Raw genomic sequence first — 17840 nt, forward strand, 5'->3', positions numbered from 1 at the left:
AGGGAGGACGGAGGAGGGTTCAGGATGGGGAACACAGGTATACCTGTGGCGGATTCATTTCGATATTTGGCAAAACTAATACAATATTGTAAAGTTTAAAAATAAAATAAAATTTAAAAAAAAAATAAAAAAATAAAAAGAAGCTTTTAAGTAAAAAAAAAAAAAAAAAAGATATGATCAAGCAATTTCACTCCTAGGAAAGCAAGAGAACTGAAAACATATGTCCACATAAAAATGTGTATGTTAGTGTTCATAGTAGCATCACTCATAATAGCTACAAAAGGTAGAAACAACCCAAATGCTCATCAATTGATGAATTACTGAACAAAATGAAGTTTATCTATACAATGGAACATTATTTGGCCATAAAAAGAAGTGAAATACTGATACATGTTATGACATTGGATAAACAGGAAAGAAGCCAGTCACAAAAGGGTTATATGATTCTATTTACATAAAACCTGCAGAATAGGTTAGGGCTGGAATATTTGAGGGGGTGGTGATAGTTGAGGGCACAGGGTTTCTTTCAGAGGTGACAAAAATGTTCTAAAGCTGACTGGTGATGGTTGTACAACACTGAATATACTAAAAATTGTACACTTTAAAGGGACGCACTATGTAGCATGCAAAATATCTCAATAAATCTGTTTTTTTTTTTTAAAAGAAAGAGATGGAAAAAATAAGCTCTTCATCATCTAGTCCCTATTTCCCCATCATCCTCTGACACTACTCTTCCCTTCAAACTACAGTAATCAGGCACACTGAGCTTTCAGGTTCCCCAAATACAACTTTAAAACAAACAAACAAAACAAAACAAACTTCTGAGACTTTAAACTTGCTTTTCCTTCTACCTGGAACACTTTTACATCCTTCCCGTCTCTGGTCAACTTATTCTTTAGATCAACTTATTCTTTGGATGTCACTCTTCCATGTTCCTAGCCATTTCTAACATTTCAAGCCTGAGTTAGAGGCATTCCAGTGTGCTCCCACAGCAATATGCATTTACTACTATTTTAGCACTCTTCTAGTGTGTGAGATGAGTGCAACTGTGCGGCAGTTTGAGCATTCTTTGGCATTGTCTTTCTTTGGGATTGGAATGAAAACTGACCTTTTCCAGTCCTGTGGCCACTGCTGAGTTTTCCAAATTTGCTGGCATATTGAGTACAGCACTTTCACAGCATCATCTTTCAGGATTTGAAATAGCTCAACTGGAATTCCATCACCTTCACCAGCTTTGTTCGTAGTGGTGCTTTCTAAGGCCCACTTGACTTCACATTTCAGGATGTCTGGCTCTAGGTGAGTGATCACACAATCGTCATTATCTTGGTTGTGAATATCTTTTTTGTACAGTACTTCTGTGTATTCTTGCCACCTCTTCTTAATATCTTCTGCTTCTGTTAGGTCCATACCATTTCTGTCCTTTATCGAGCCCATCTTTGCATGAAACGTTCCCTTGGCATCTCTAATTTTCTTGAAGAGATCTCTAGTCTTTCCCATTCTGTTGTTTTCTTCTATTTCTTTGCATTGATTGCTGAGGAAGGCTTTCTTATCTCTTCTTGCTATTCTTTAGAATTCTGCATTCACATGCTTATATCTTTCCTTTTCTCCTTTGCTTTTCGCTTCTCTTCTTTTCACAGCTATGTGTAAGGCCTCCCCAGACAGCCATTTTGCTTTTTTGCATTTCTTTTCCATGGATATGGTCTTGATCCCTGTCTCCTGTACAATGTTACGAATCTCATTCCATAGTTCATCAGGCACTCCATCTATCAGATCTAGGTCCTTAAATCTATTTCTCACTTCCACTGTATAATCATAAGGGATCTGATTTAGGTCATACCTGAATGGTCTAGTGGTTTTCCCTACTTTCTTCAATTTAAGTCTGAATTTGGTAATAAGGAGTTCATGATCTGAGCCACAGTCAGCTCCTGGTCTTGTTTTTGTTGACTGTATAGAGCTTCTCCATCTTTGGCTGCAAAGAATATAATCAATCTGATTTCGGTGTTGACCATCTGGTGATGTCCATGTGTAGAGTCTTCCCTTGTGTTGTTTGAAGAGGGTGTTTGCTCTGACCAGTGCATTTTCTTGGCAAAACTCTATTAGTCTTTGCCCTGCTTCATTCTGTATTCCAAGGCCGAATTTGCCTGTTACTCCAGGTGTTTCTTGACTTCCTACTTTTGCATTCCAGTCCCGTAAAATGAAAAGGACATCTTTTTTGGGTGTTAGTTCTAAAAGGTCTTGTAGGTCTTCACAGAACCGTTCAACTTCAGCTTGGTAATGCTGTTCAACTTCAGAAAGGCAATGCCAAAGAATGCTCAAACTACCGCACAATTGCACTCATCTCACATGCTAGTAAAGTAATGCTTAAAATTCTCCAAGCCAGGCTTCAGCAATACGTGAACCGTGAACTTCCTGATGTTCAAGCTGGTTTTAGAAAAGGCAGAGGAACCAGAGATCAAATTGCCAACATCTGCTGGATCATGGAAAAAGCAAGAGAGTTCCAGAAAAACATCTATTTCTGCTTTATTGACTATGCCAAAGCCTTTGACTGTGTGGATCACAATAAACTGTGGAAAATTCTGAAAGAGATGGGAATACCAGACCACCTGACCTGCCTCTTGAGAAATCTGTATGCAGGTCAGGAAGCAATAGTTAGAACTGGACATGGAACAACAGACTGGTTCCAAATAGGAAAAGGAGCATGTCAAGGATATATATTGTCACCCTGCTTATTTAACTTATATGCAGAGCACATCATGGAAACGCTTGACTGGAAGGAACACAAGCTGGAATCAAGATTGCCGGGAGAAATATCAATAACCTCAGATATGCAGATGACACCACCCTTATGGCAGAAAGTGAAGAGGAACTAAAAAGCCTCTTGATGAAAGTGAAAGAGGAGCATGAAAAAGTTGGCTTAAAGCTCAACATTCAGAAAACGAAGATCATGGCATCCGGTCCCATCACTTCATGGGAAATAGATGGGGAAACAGTGAAAACAGTGTCAGACTTTATTTTGGGGGGCTCCAAAATCACTGCAGATGGTGACTGCAGCCATGAAATTAAAAGACGCTTACTCCTTGGAAGGAAAGTTATGACCAACCTAGATAGCACATTCAAAAGCAGAGACATTACTTTGCCAACAAAGGTCCGTCTAGTCAAGGCTATGGTTTTTCCTGTGGTCATGTAGGGATGTGAGAGTTGGACTGTGAAGAAGGCTGAGGGCCAAAGAATTGATGCTTTTGAACTGTGGTGTTGGAGAAGACTCTTGAGAGTCCCTTGGACTGCAAGGAGATCCAACCAGTCCATTCTGAAGGAGATCAGCCCTGGGATTTCTTTGGAAGGAATGATGCTAAAGCTGAAACTCAGTACTTTGGCCACCTCATGCGAAGAGTTGACTCATTGGAAAAGACTCTGATGCTGGGAGGGATTGGGGGCAGGAGGAGGAGGGGACGACAGAGGATGAGATGGCTGGATGGCATCACTGACTCAATGGACGTGAGTCTGAGTGAACTGTGGGAGTTGGTGATGGACAGGGAGGCCTGGCGTGCTGAGATTTATGGGGTCGTAAAAGAGTCGGACACGACTGAACGACTGAACTGAGCTAGCACTCTTCTTACTGAATTCCAACTAACTGTTTGTTTGTCGCTTTCACTAAAACTGAGTCTTTATTGCATCTTATCCTAGAGTAGGTAAAAAATACTTTGTAAAAAATGGAATAAGTCAGAATCACTTTTGTGACCATTTGTCAGCTCAATAGAATACTTAAAAAAAAAGTTCTGAACTGGAAATATTTAATTGTAAAGAGAAAGGCACTGGTGCATAATTTGCCTAGAAATATGCATGAAACATTCATGTTATGACACTTGAAGCAAGTTTTCAAGTGGAAAAACAGTGACCTGCCTTAGCTGGTTTAGCTTTACATAGACATACACGTTGTTTGGAAAAATAAAGTTTTGATTTTCACATACAACTGCATTTGAACCTTTTCCTGCAGAGATGCATGACAGGTTCTGAACCGCAGTGAATAGTCAATCTACAGGTAAGTCTGCAAAATAAAAGACCCAAGAGAATACTGAGGCTCAGAGCACTCTAACCAATTCTGAATCTGGATGAAGTTTGAGCAGATAGTATGAATTCCGTATGGAGTCCAAAGCAACATGGTGACACACTTTGAATAGATTTCTTCTAATATAAGAACGGATATCAGAAACAATTTTGCTAGGAAACATCCCAAACCTGGGGGGCTGGGCAGAGAAACATGGGTTTACGGGGAAGGAATCTGAGAAAATGGTCTTTATAGCCAAACATAAATTTTTGTGTGAAGCTGTTTAACAATCCAGTGATTTCAAAATTTCTATGAGAGGTCCAAATAACTGAGGAAAAGCCCTTAAGAACACAACAGCATTTTCTGTCCAGAAGATTTTAGTGTCTAAAGTTCAAATCAACTGATTACCAAACTACATTTTGGTGGCACACTGAAAGGAGAGGTAAAAGCTTTAAAACTGGAAAGGAGATTGAAGAAAGGAGAATTTTCCCAAATTGTAAGATCTATGATAATCTACATGACATTAAACTATGTTAGATATTTTTCCCCTAGACAGATAAGGGGCTTCCCTGGTGGATCAGACAGTAAAGAATCTGCCTGCAATACGGGAGACCTGAGTTTGATCCCTGGGTTGGGAAGATCCCCTGGAGGAGGAAATGGCAACCCACTCCTGTCTTGCCAGGAGAAAAACCTGGCGTGCTACAGTCCATAGGGTTGCAAAGAGTCGGACACGACTGAGCAGCTAAGTACAGACAGGAAAGACCAGAAGACTTTAAACGTCAACTTAATTGAGAAAGAACAGGCAACCCTGTTTCATGTTATGAATCATACACATACCTAACAGCCTTGGGAAAAAAATTCTTTTGAACTTGCAAGTATTCAAAATGGTAGGAATTTACACTTAACGATCTGTACTTTATAACTTTTAAAAACATGAGCATCACAGAAAGTGTAAAGGAAGTAATACTCTGATCATACGTACTAATTCACATATATAGTGGTGATGCAATGGTAAATGGAAAGTAAATGTAGAACATGAAATATAATTTATCACCTTTGGGAAAATAAAGTTTTAGAAAAAAAAATTAAAGGAAATATGACTAAGAAGAGTATATATATGGTGCAATAGCTCAGTCATGTTGCTCTTTGTGGCCCCATGGACTGTAGCCTGCCAGGCTCCTCTGCCCACGGAATTTTCCAGGCAAGAAAACTGGAGTGGGTACCATTTCCTAGGAAATATTCCTGACCCAGGGATTGAACCCGAGCTTACTGCATTTCTTGCATTGGCAGGCAGATTCTTTATCACTAACACCAGCTGGGAAGCCTCAAGAAGATTATATGTAACAATTCCTACAAGAAAGAGGTTCAGTATAGTAAAAGGTAATTTAGGACTTCCCTGGTGGTCCACTGGTTAAGAATCTACCTGCCAATGCAGGGGACATGGGTTTGATTCCTACTCTAGGGAGATTCCACACGCTGTGGGGCAACTAAGCTCTACTGACACAACCACAGAGCCCATGAGCCCTAGTGCTCTGCTCTGCAACAAGAGAAACCGCCACAACGAGAAGCCCACACCTTACGAGGGCAGCTGCTGCTTGCTGCAACTAGAGAAAGCCTGCGCACAGCAACGACGACCCAGTGCAGCCAAAAATAAAAATAACCTAAAAAAAATTTTTTAAAGGGTAATTTGAAAAAGGAAATAGTCATGGATATAGAAAAACTAGTGGTTACCAAAGGGAAGAGGGGAAAATTAGGAGTATGGGATTAAAAACTATAAGCAGCTATATAAAATAGATAAGCAATAAGGATATATTGTTTAGCACCAGGAATTATAGCCATTATATTGTAGTAAGTTTTTAATGGAGCATATCTATAAAACGTTGAATCAATATGCATACACCTGAAAGTAATACTGTTAATCAACTATGCATCAACTTAATGTTATTTTTAGAAATGAGTTTAAAACACCCTTCTGGGGGTTCCCTGGTGGCTCAGTGGTGAAGGGTCCGGTCCGGGAGGATTCTACGTGCTGTGGAACAAATGAATCCGTGTGCCACAAATATTGAGACTATGCTCTGGAGCTCAGAAGCCGCAACTGCTGGAGCCCACAAGCCCTAAAGCACTTGCTCTGCAATGGGAAGCCTGAGCACCGCAGCTGAGGGGAGGCCCCAGCTCACTAAAGCTGGAGAAGGGCCCAGGCAGCAGTGAAGACCCAACACAGACAAAAAAGAATGAATAAATAAAATTATTTTAAAAAAAGAATGTCTTTTGATGAAGCAGGAAAAATGACCATTTTAAAAACAAACAAAACCACCATCTGATATTTACAAAGTATTAATTATGCACTTCTGATGTCAGCATCTGCTCTCAATTTTTTTGGCCAAGATGTGTGGCATGACGGATCTTAGTTCCCTGACCAAGGATCAAAGCTGTGCCTCCCTGTATCTGAAGAACAGATAACTGATAACTCAACTGCCAGGTAAGCCCCGGATTCTCTCTCTTTAAAGACCAGGGTCCAGGGGACTTCCTTGGTGGTCCAGTGGTTAAGAATCCACCTTCTTATGCAGGTGACACAGCTTCTATCCCTGGTCAGGGGACTAAGATCCCACATGCTGTGGGGCAGCTAAGCCCACACCACAACTAGACAGCCTGCATGCCACAACGAAAGATCCTGCAATCTGCAACTAAGACCTAATGTAGTCAAATACATAAATTAAAAAAAAAAAAGACCAGGGTTCAGCAGCTTATCTGTGACACTGATGTGAAAGTGAAAATGTTAGTTGTTCAGCTGTGTCCGACTCTGCCAACCCATGGACTGCAGCCCACCAGGATCTTCTGTCCATGGGATTCTTCAGGCAAGAATACTGGCGTGGATTGCCATTCCCTTCTCCAGGGGATTTTCCCGACCCAGGAATCGAACTCAGGTCTCCTGCATTGCAGGCAGATTCTTTACCATCTGACTGAGCCACCAGGGATGCCCATGACACTGATGAAATGAGTATAATAATAATAATAATAAATCATAACTTCTACTACATAAAGCAATTGAGTAATCACAATAAAGAAAGTTTACATTTGCATGTATGGGTATATATGTATGTGCATGTATGTGTTTGGTATAATGATTATATTCTGAAACTGAGATAAGGGAAAACTCGAGTAGTTTAATTGATAATAATTTTTATTGATAGTCAACTATATACTTACATTTTCTGCATAAAATGTGTATTTCTTAAGATGAATGGGCACAACTTAGGAAAAGAACGGAAAGAAATTTAATGTCATAAAATATGATAGGCTTTAAAAATTGCAACTGCATCCAGATATTCTTCCAGAAAGTTATGGTTAGCTAGCCATACTAAAACTGCTGGAAGCTGTTCTCTGTTGTTTCAGTCAGACAAGGATCTCCAAACGAATACAGAAATTTTCATATTGAGACAAAGGATCGAAGGCAAGCACTTGAGGCAGGAAACAAACTAGAAATTCAATCTTCTTGCCACTGCACAAGTAGAGTAGACATTTGGCAGCTTTCTCACTTCCCAAACAGAATCTCAAGTGTTTGGGTTCAGAAAAATATGATTTTGTCCTAACCTCTACTTTAAAACCTTAACATTAGAATAAAGGGTGCTCAAAATAAATTTTGCTTCCCTATCACTTGTAAATCTAGGGGCAAGGGAAGGATAAATAGTAATAGCTGCCACTATATTCTGGGCACTTATTTAGTGCCAGTCATAGTATCATTAACTGTTTTACATATACTTATTTAATTCTCAAAATAATACAAATGAGGAAACTGAATAACAGGTTAAATGACTAGGTACCCGCTGGAAAAAAGTCTGATTCGATACTTCGTGAACAGTTTACTATTTAGGCATATTTTGGTAGAATAGTGTTTTTTTTTTTTTTTTTGGTAAGTTTATCCAGAGAGTTAACCTTTAGAAACATCAGCAAAGAGGTCTCATGACTCTGATTCCACAGACAAAGGCACATTCTTCACAAACTCTGCACAGGAAATACTAAAATAATTTTCTTCAGGTGTTTAGAAACTCAGTTAATCCAATAAAAGACTATAACATTATTTTACTGTCTTAATTCTGATAAAACATAAATTAAAAAAAATTAATCTGATTGCTAATCTTATTTCTTTTTAACATTATACTGAAATTCTGGGCCTAGGTTTTCTGGACAATTTCTCTGATATGTGCTGTGCTTAGTTGCTCAGTCATGTCCAACTCTTTGTGACCTCATGGACTGTAGCCCGTCAGGCACCTCTGTCCATGGGAATTCTCCAGGCAACAATACTGAAGTGGGTTGCCATGCCCTCCTCCAGGGGATCTTCCCAACCCAGGGATCGAACCCAGATCTCCTGCATTGCAGGCGGATTCTTCACTGTCTGAGCAACCAGGGAAGCCCAAGAATACTGGAGTGGGTATCCCTTCTCCAGGGAATCTACCCAACCTAGGAATTGAACTGGGGTCTCCTGCATTGCAGGCAGATGATTTACCAGCTGAGTTACTATATTAAATTACATTTTAAAATCATGCACTTTAAAGATAGTGAAAATAAGGAAGTAATACCATTTGCAGCAACAGAGATGGACCTGCTGCTGCTGCTGCTAAGTCACTTCAGTCATGTCCGACGCTGTGCGACCCCAGAGACGGCAGCCCACCAGGCTCCCCCGTCCCTGGGATTCTCCAGGCAAGAACACTGGAGTGGGTTGACATTTCCTTCTCCAATGCATGAAAGTGAAAAGTGAAAGTGAAGTCGCTCAGTTGTGTCCGACTCAGCGACCTCATGGACTGCAGCCTACCAGGCTCCTCCATCCATGGGATTTTCCAGGCAAGAGTACTGGAGTGGGGTGCCATTGCCTTCTCCAGAGATGGACCTAGAGATTGTTATATTGCATGAAGTCAGACAGAGAAGGAGAAATATCATATGGTATCCCTTGTATGTGGAATTTAAAAAGAAATAATAGAAACGAACTTATTTACAAACTAGTAACAGACTCCCAGACTTTGAGAATGAACTTATGGTTGTCAGGTGGTAAGAATGGGAGGAAGAGATAGTCAGTTTGGGATGACATGCATACACTGCTATATCTGAAATGGATAACCAACAAGGACCTACTGTACAGCACAGAGAACTTTGCTCAATGTTATGTGGCAGCCTGGATGGGAAGGTGGTTTGGAGGAGAATGGATACATGTATTGGGTATGGCTGAGTCCCTCTGCTGTTTACCTGAAACTATCACAGTATTGTTAATTGGCTATATTCCAATATAAAATTAAAAAAATTTTTTTAAAAAGATGGGGCCAACTGGAATAATCCAGAATTTTTTAAAAAATTAAAGATAGTAATTCAGGAATGATTAAAAAATAGAATGAATTCCATTTTGATTGTGCTAATTCAAGAAGAGGTTCTTTAAATGCTGTAGTTTACAAGTTTGGAGATTTACAACACAAAGTACTTTAAGCAAGATCCAACTAAATTCTTGTATAGTTTAATTCTTCCCATCAGTTTTACCCAGCAAAATCTCAAATAACAGCTTATGTACTCAAATTATTTACATATTTTCTTCCTTAATCAGTCCCTTTTCAAAGAACAGAAAGTTCATTTAACTAGTTATTATGTTTTGTTTCATTGCTATTTTTACTTGCCTTCTTTAATGAATCAATCATTTCAAAATCACAGTTTATAAACTGATATTTGTTTCGACTATTTCTCATAGAAAAAATGCAGGTCCAACAATTGCATTCTCTATCACTTTCCACACCACATATCTCACCAAATCCCCATAAGATATTTCAAGTTACAAACAGGTAGATGTCTTTAGGAATGAAGCTTTCACCTCTTTCCCAGCTGGAACCATGGAGGGTGCAGAAGAGAAGAAAAAGAAGGTTCCTGCTGTGCCAGAAACCCTTAAGAAAAAGCGAAAGAATTTCGTAGAGCTTAAGATCAAGTGCCTGAGAAAGAAGTTTGCCCAAAAGATGCTTTGAAAGGCAAGGAGGAAGCTTATCTATGAAAAAGCCAAGCATTACCACAAGGAATATAGGCAGATGTACAGAACTGAAATTCAAATGGCTAGGATGGCACGAAAAGCCGGCAACTTCTATGTACCCGCAGAACCCAAACTGGCATTTGTCATCAGGATCAGAGGTATCAACGGTGTGAGCCCAAAGGTTTGAAAGGTGCTGCAGCTCCTTTGCCTCCGGCAGATCTTCAATGGCACCTTTGTGAAGCTCAACAAGGCATCAATTAACATGCTGAGAATTGTGGAGCCATACATTACATGGGGGTACCCAAATCTGAAGTCTGTAAATGAACTGATCTACAAGCGTGGTTATGGCAAAATGAACAAGAAGTGAACTGCCCTGACATACAATGCACTGATTGCTCGGTCTCTTGGGAAATACGGAATCATCTGCACGCAGGATCTGATTCATGAGATCTATACCGTTGGAAAACGTTTCAAAGCGGCAAACAACTTCCTGCGGCCCTTTAAACTGTCTTCTCCATGAAGGGGAATGAAAAAGACCACCCATTTTGTAGAAGGTGGAGACGCTGGCAACAGGGAAGACCAGATCAAGAGGCTTATTGGAAGGATGAACTAAGGTATCTACCAGGATTATTTCTGCAATCTGGCCAGTTAATAAACAATTGAAACAAACTGAAAAAAAAAAAAAGACTGAAGCTCTCTCATTTAAAACTTTCAGGATCAGTTATCAATACAGACTATGCCTGTAAGTAATCATGACTTTGACACTAGCTATAATTCAGCAGGAAACTAATTATTGACAAAGTAGGAGGAATGAGAATCAAGAGAAAATCTTTCAGGCCACCTTGGAATTCATAATGAAAAGCGTGGGAAGTGTCACACACCCTTTAATTTAGGAAGGCAGATTTCAAAAAGGTAGGCATGATGGCATGGAATGAAATTCTTGAAGGAAAGGAGATACAAGAGGCCAAGAAGCTCTTGAAAATGAGGTTCTGACTAATATTACAGATGATAAAGAAAAGAAATAATAAAAGATACAGGGAAGGGAAGAACAATAAACGAAAGGTAAGAACTAAAGAAACCAGGGACTCATCTAACAGCGCACTATAACAATTTTAAAAAGTAATGTGGTATAATGAACAGGTTATGGGCTTTTAAATTCAGCTCTCCCACCTTATTAAAAGATGCCAAACAAATCATTCCCTTCTTCAACTATACTTCTTCATCAGCAAAATGGGAATAACAGTTCTTGTGAAGACCTACTATAGGGGGTTCGCCACCTACCAAGACCAACAATGGTCTCTCTGTCCTTAGGTATGGTCCACTAAGAGAACACAGCCACAGCACTGTATTCAAAAGTTACTTTATTCTTTTTTCCTGGGTAGTTACATTATCAATCTGACATGCAGTTAGGCTCACTGGTTTCAATTTGTACTCAACAGTAGGACTTACTTTCTTGCTATCATTTTTATTTTTTGTGAGTATGTGAAACATATACATGGTTCAAGCAAAGCTTTCTTTTAGCATTTCATTATAGTGGTATTATTCTTTATATAAGGTAAAAAAAAAAGTCCGTTTGTACATGGGCTAGATTCTATATTCTAGTATGGTGACATTTATATCTACAACCAAAAACTACACAGCATTTATGATCAATTTTAAGATAACTGCCTATGACTACTGAAAAGATTATAGCAAAAAATCTGCAAAAGTCAGTCCCATTAATTTTAGCTGATATGCAGTGCTATGTGCCAAGCACTGTTTTTTTTATATACATGATGCTTTAACCTTTAAAGAGGCCCCAGAAGTACGTCAGCCAAGACCATGCCATTAGCAAACAGCACAGGGAGAATTTGAATCCAGATTCCAGAGTCTGTGTTACTAGTCACTTAACTAATGTAATGTCTCCTGCATTCTAACCAATCACCCAATGTTCTTACCATTTGGGGACTACAGAATTTAAGCCTCTTTTTGTTGCTGTTTAGTTGCTAAATCATGTCCAACTATTTGGTGACTCCATGGACTGCAGCCCACCGGACTCCTCTGTCCATGGGATTTCCCAGGCAAGAATACTGCAGCAGGTTGCCATTTCCTTCTCCAGGAGTTAGTCCCAACCCAGGGATGGAACCCACGATTCCTGCATTTGGCAGGTAGATTCTTTACCACTGAGGCACCAGGGAAGCCAAATCTTTCCTAGCTTACCTTAAAAAAAAAAAAAAAAAGTGTGACTTAGGAAAATTACTATATTACAACTTTTCCGAGTATTAATAAAAATTTAAAAGACAATAAATTAATATGGACTAAATCTCTTTTGATTTCTCGCATTCAGTTAGCATTTGTTACACACCTTTGGGCTTCTTAGTAAAGAATCTGCCTGCAATTCAGGAGACCTGGGTTTTATCCTTGGGTTGGGACAATCCCCTGGAGGAGGGCATGGCTACCCACTCCAGTATTCTTGTCTGGAGAATTCCATGGATAGAGGAGCCTGACAAGCTATAGTCCATGGGGTCACAAAACAGCTGGACACCACTTAGCGACTAACTAACACCTTCACTTGGGGGATAAAGTGAGTCAGTTTGCCCTTCTTCCTTTTCCAAATCTCAATGAAATGACCCAAGCAATTTACATTTAGAAAAATTCTATAACAGCATGGGAAAATGTCAATAACAGAGCAGAATCGTTAAAGAATTTCTGGAATGCAGAAGAGAATATGTTCACAAAAAAGGAGCAAGTGCTTCTGTAGTTTATAATCATACAGTCAAAAGACAGTCCTGTTCTTCAAAGAAGTGGGTGGATTCTCCCCCCCCAAAAAAAAACAACACCCCAAATCAGAAAATCGGAGCCCTTAACCACATTAGAGGTCTTTGGTTGTACACCTAAGGAGATACAAGAAAAGTCACAGGGAACTGCACCATTTGGGACGGCTGATGACACTTGCAACCCGGACTTTTTCAACTGGATGTGAACTGCCTGAATGGTCAAGTTGGGGATTTGCCACAAGCTCCTAAAGAGGGAGGGCAGATGGCAAAAGGAGGCGATATATAAGGGATAAAGTATTTAAGTATTTATGGGAAAAGTATTTAAGTATTTTCATTAACTCTAGGCTAACAAAGAGAACAAAAGCACTGGCCAACAACTTAACAGAGACAAAAATAAAAAAAGAAACAGCACAGCAGGAAAAACCAAAATGTACCAACCTCCCTGATAACTCTGAAGATATTCACAATAACATTAATTAAAATCTTAAGTGGTGAGGGATCAATTGGGAGATTGGAATTGACATGTATACACTACTAGAGATAAAATAGATACATAATAAGGACCTACTGTATAGCACAGGGAACTCTACTCAATACTCTGTAATGACCTATATGGGTAAAGAACCTATAAGAAGAGTGGATATATGTGTACGCATAACTGATTCACTTTGCTGTAAGCGGAAACTAACATGACACTGAAAATCAACTATACTCCAATTGAAAAAATAAAACTTGAAAGTCAAAAAAATAAAATCTTAAATACAAGGTGGTGCACTTAAAGCAAGCATCTTACTGGCTACTAGTGTGAGTCTAAATGGTTAATGGATGATAACTACCTGCTGGATGGTTAGTAGGCAAATACTCCCGAAAGAAAGCTCTGGGAGTTAGTCCTATACCAGCAACACTTCAACATAAGGGTTTGTTTTCTGATCCTAACCCACTAAATTTTGTGAAAGTGGGAGTCCTAAAGGTGATCTTACATGCCTACATACATCTGTTATTTAAAGAAGATTCATTGCTATGGGTTTTTCAGTGATTCAATTAATGATTTTAAAAATTTAAACTCTCAATATAATTATTTTATCTACAGATAGGAAAATACAGAGTTTCTCATTTTATGTCTAATAATAAGCAAACGAAGAGGACTATAACAAATTATAGGTTACCTGTGATTATCAATCATCCTTTACTTTTAGAACACTTTATACTTGGTTACTGACTTCAACTAAGGAGGTCAAGGTCATGGCTTATACAGTTGGCTGGTTAGGGGAAAATCTATTCTTGGGCCACAAACTACATCCATAGCGCACTTAGCAAACATTACAGTAAAAAGGCTGACAGAAATATGGTTTAGTATATTCTGTCATCATTACTAGAGAATCCCCAAATACATGTTACTTTTAATATGCAGAACAGAACTTGTATATAAGCATTTAAATAGGCTACCTGAGACTTCCCTGGTTGTCCAGTGGTTAAGAATCCACCTGCCAATTCAGGGGGCATGGGTTTGTCCCTGGTCTGGAAAGATTCCACATGCTGAGGAGCAGCGAAGCCTGTGTGCCACAACTACTGAACCTGGCTACCCTAGAACCAGGCACTGTAACAGCAGAAGTCACTGCAAGGAGAAGCCTGCACACTGCAACCAAGAGTGGCCTCCGCTAACCGCCACTAGCAGAAGCTTGCGTGCAGCAATGAAGACCCAGGGCAGCCAAAAGCAAATACATAAATACACAATAAATAGGCTGCCTGGTATTTTTTTTCTCTTAGTGCACTAAACTGGAAGGAAGAAGACAGCAATCCAGGTTAAGTATCAGGCATGTATGGTAAAAATGATATGGGCAACCAGGTCTAACACAGTGATATATCCGAGTTGGAAAAAAAAAAAAATCAGATTGCTTTTGGTGACTATATGAGGGGTAAATAGCCAATCTCAACATTATATTATGCATTGTGATGTGATAAGAGATTAACCCGTTTAGTTCTTTAACAACAACAGCCACCTATCATAGGTGCCTGCACATAGGTGTGGCAGGTGGTCCAGGTGTATTGATCTGTCCAGCCACTTTGCAAGGTAATAGGTATTATCCCCATTTACAGATGAACAGTATAAAAAGGCAAAAAGCGAAGACACTTGGAGAAGGAAATGGCAACCCACTCCAGTATTCTTGCCTGGAAAATCCCATGGACAGAGGAGCCTGGTAGGCTACAGTCCATGGGGTCGCAAAGAGTCGGACACGACTGAGCGACTTCACTTTCTTTTTTCTTTCTTAGAGATACAGAAAATAAGAATATTTAAAATCCATGTTATCTTAAACTTGATAAAAATGGATGGTAGGTGTTTGATGTTTATTAAAAAAAAAAAAGTGAAGACACTGAAAGATGAACCCCCCAGACTGGCAGGTGTCCAATATGCTACTGGAGAAAAGCAGAGAAATAGCTCCAGAAAGAATAAAGACGCTGAGCCAAAGAGGAATGGACGCCCAGCTGTGGATGTGTCTGGTGGTGAAAGTAAAGTCCAATGCTGTCAGAACAATATTGCATAGAAACCTGGAATTGCATACAAACCTAACGGTCCATGAATCAAGGTAAATCGAAAGTGGTCAAATAGGAGATAGCAAGAGTGAACATTAATATTTTAGTAATGAGTGAACTAAGTGGACAGAAATGTGCTGTGCTGTGCTTAGTCACTCAGTCGTGTCTGACTCTTTGTGACCTCATGGACTGTAGCTGCCAGGCTCCTTTGTCCATGGGGATTCTCCAGGTAAGAATACTGGAGTGGCTTGCCATGCCCTCCTCCAGGGAATCTTCCCAACCCAGGGATCGAACCCAGGTCTCGTGCATTGCAGGCAGATGCTTTACTATCTAAGCCACCAGGGGAGCCCAAGAATACTGGAGTGGGTATCCTCTCCAGAGGATCTTACTGACCAAGGAATCACACCGGGGTCTCCTGCATTGTAGGTGGATTCTTTTCCAGCTGAGCTACCAAGGAAGCCCCCTTCTCTGCCTTCTACCCAGCTATTCCCATTCCCAGACAGACACCTAGCAGGCACAATGCAGCTAAAAGTCCAACGAGGCCCTTCCCAACTGGCCCAACCCAATATGCTTCCGGAACACCGACTCCACCCCAAACAATGGTTAGGAGGTTCCATCTTCCTCAACCATTTCCAGGTTTTGTGTTTGTAGAAGACAATGCTCTCAGGGAGGAGGGACAGGAATGAGCGAATTTAACTCAGATGATTATTATGTCTACTACTGTGGGCAAGAATCCCTTAGAAGAAATGGAGTATCTCTCATAATCAAGAAAAGAGTCCAAAATGCAGTACTTGGGGTGCAATCTCAAAAATGACAGAACGATTTCAGTTCATTTCCAAAGCAAATCATTCAACATTACAGTAATCCAAGCCTACACCCCAACCACTAATGCTGAAGAAGATGAAGCTGAATGGTTCTATGAAGATCCACAAGACCTTCTAGAACTAACACCAAAATAAGATGTCCTTTTCATCACAGGGGACTGAAATGCAAAAGTAAGAAGTGAAGAGATACCTGGAATAACAGGCAAGTTTGGCCGTGGAGTATAAAATGAAGCAGGGCAAAGGCTAACAAAGTTTTGCCAAGATAATGCACTGGTCACAGCAACCCTCTTCCAACAACAAAAGAGATGACTCTACCCATGGACATCACCAAATGGTCAATACCAAAATCAGACTGATTATACTGATTGAATATATTGATTATATTCTGTGCAGCCAAAGATGGAGAAGCTCTATACAGTCAGCAAAACAAGACCGGGAGCTGACTGTGGCTCAGATCATGAGTTCCTTATTGCAAAATTCAGACTTAAAATTGACGAAAGTAGGGAAAACCACTAGGCCATTTAGGCATGATCTAAATCAAATCCCTTATGATTATACAGAGGAAATGAAAAACAGATTCAAGGGATTAGATCTGAGAAACAGAGTGCCTGAAGAACTATGGTCGGAGGTTCATAACACTGTACAGGAGGCTGTGACCAAACCATCCCCAAGAAAAAGAAATGTAAGAAGGCAAAATGGTTGTCTGAGGATGTCTTAGAATAATGCAAAGATATCAGTTGAGTTCAGTTCAGTTGCTGAGTCGTGTCTGACTCTTTGCGACCCTGTGGACTACATCATGACAGGCCTCCCTGTCCATCACCAACTTCTAGGGTTTACTCAAACTCATGCCCATTGAGTTGGTGATGCCATCCAACCATCTCAACCTCTGTTGTCCCCTTTTCCTACTGCCCTCAATCTTTCCCAGCATCAGGGTCTTTTCCAGTGAGTCAGCTCTTTGCATCAGGTGGCCAAAGTATTGGAGTTTTAGCTTCAACATCAGTCCTTCCAACGAATATTCAGGACTAATTTCCTTTAGGATGGACTGGTTGGATCTCCTTGCAGTCCAAAGGACTCTCAAGAGTCTTCTGCAACACCACAGTTCAGTAGCATCAATTCTTTGGTGCTCAGCTTTCTTTATAGTCCAACTCTCACATGTATACATGACTACTGGAAAAATCATAGCTTTGATGATCTTTGTTGGCAAAGTCATGTCTCTGCTTTTTAATATGCTGTCTAGGTGGGTCATACTTTTCTTCCAAGGAGTAAACGTCTTTTAATTTCATGGCTGCAGTCACCATCTGCAGTGATTTTGGAGTCCCAAAAAATAAAGTCTGCCACTGAAAACAATAGAATGGGAAAGTCTAGAGATCTCTTCAAGAAAATTAGAGCTACCAAGGGAACATTTCATGCAAAGATGGGCTCAATAAAGGACAAAAATGGTATGGACCTAACAGAAGCAGAAGACATTAAGAAGAGGTGGCAAGAATACACAGAAGAACTGTATAAAAAAGATCTTCACAACCAAGATAATCACGATGGTGTGATCACTCATCTAGAGCCAGACATCCTGGAATGTGAAGTCAAGTGGGCCTTAGGAAGCATCACTATGAACAAAGCTAGTGGAGGTGATGGAATTCCAGTTGAGCTATTTCAAATCCGGAAAGATGATGCTGTGAAAGTGCTGC

At 40.0% G+C, this 17840-nt stretch overlaps 1 protein-coding gene and 1 pseudogene across 1 annotated transcript in view; one reads left to right on the top strand and one right to left on the bottom strand.

Annotated features, from left to right (window-relative positions):
- The window catches only part of MOSMO (modulator of smoothened), a 75886-nt gene that overhangs the window by 41412 nt on the left and 16634 nt on the right, over positions 1–17840 (bottom strand). The gene's annotated exons all lie outside the window — the stretch shown is intronic.
- LOC113883489 lies at positions 9843–12078 on the top strand (annotated as a pseudogene).

This window comes from Bos indicus x Bos taurus, chromosome 25, assembly GCF_003369695.1.
Source record: "Bos indicus x Bos taurus breed Angus x Brahman F1 hybrid chromosome 25, Bos_hybrid_MaternalHap_v2.0, whole genome shotgun sequence".
NCBI classification, from domain to species: Eukaryota; Metazoa; Chordata; class Mammalia; order Artiodactyla; family Bovidae; genus Bos; species Bos indicus x Bos taurus.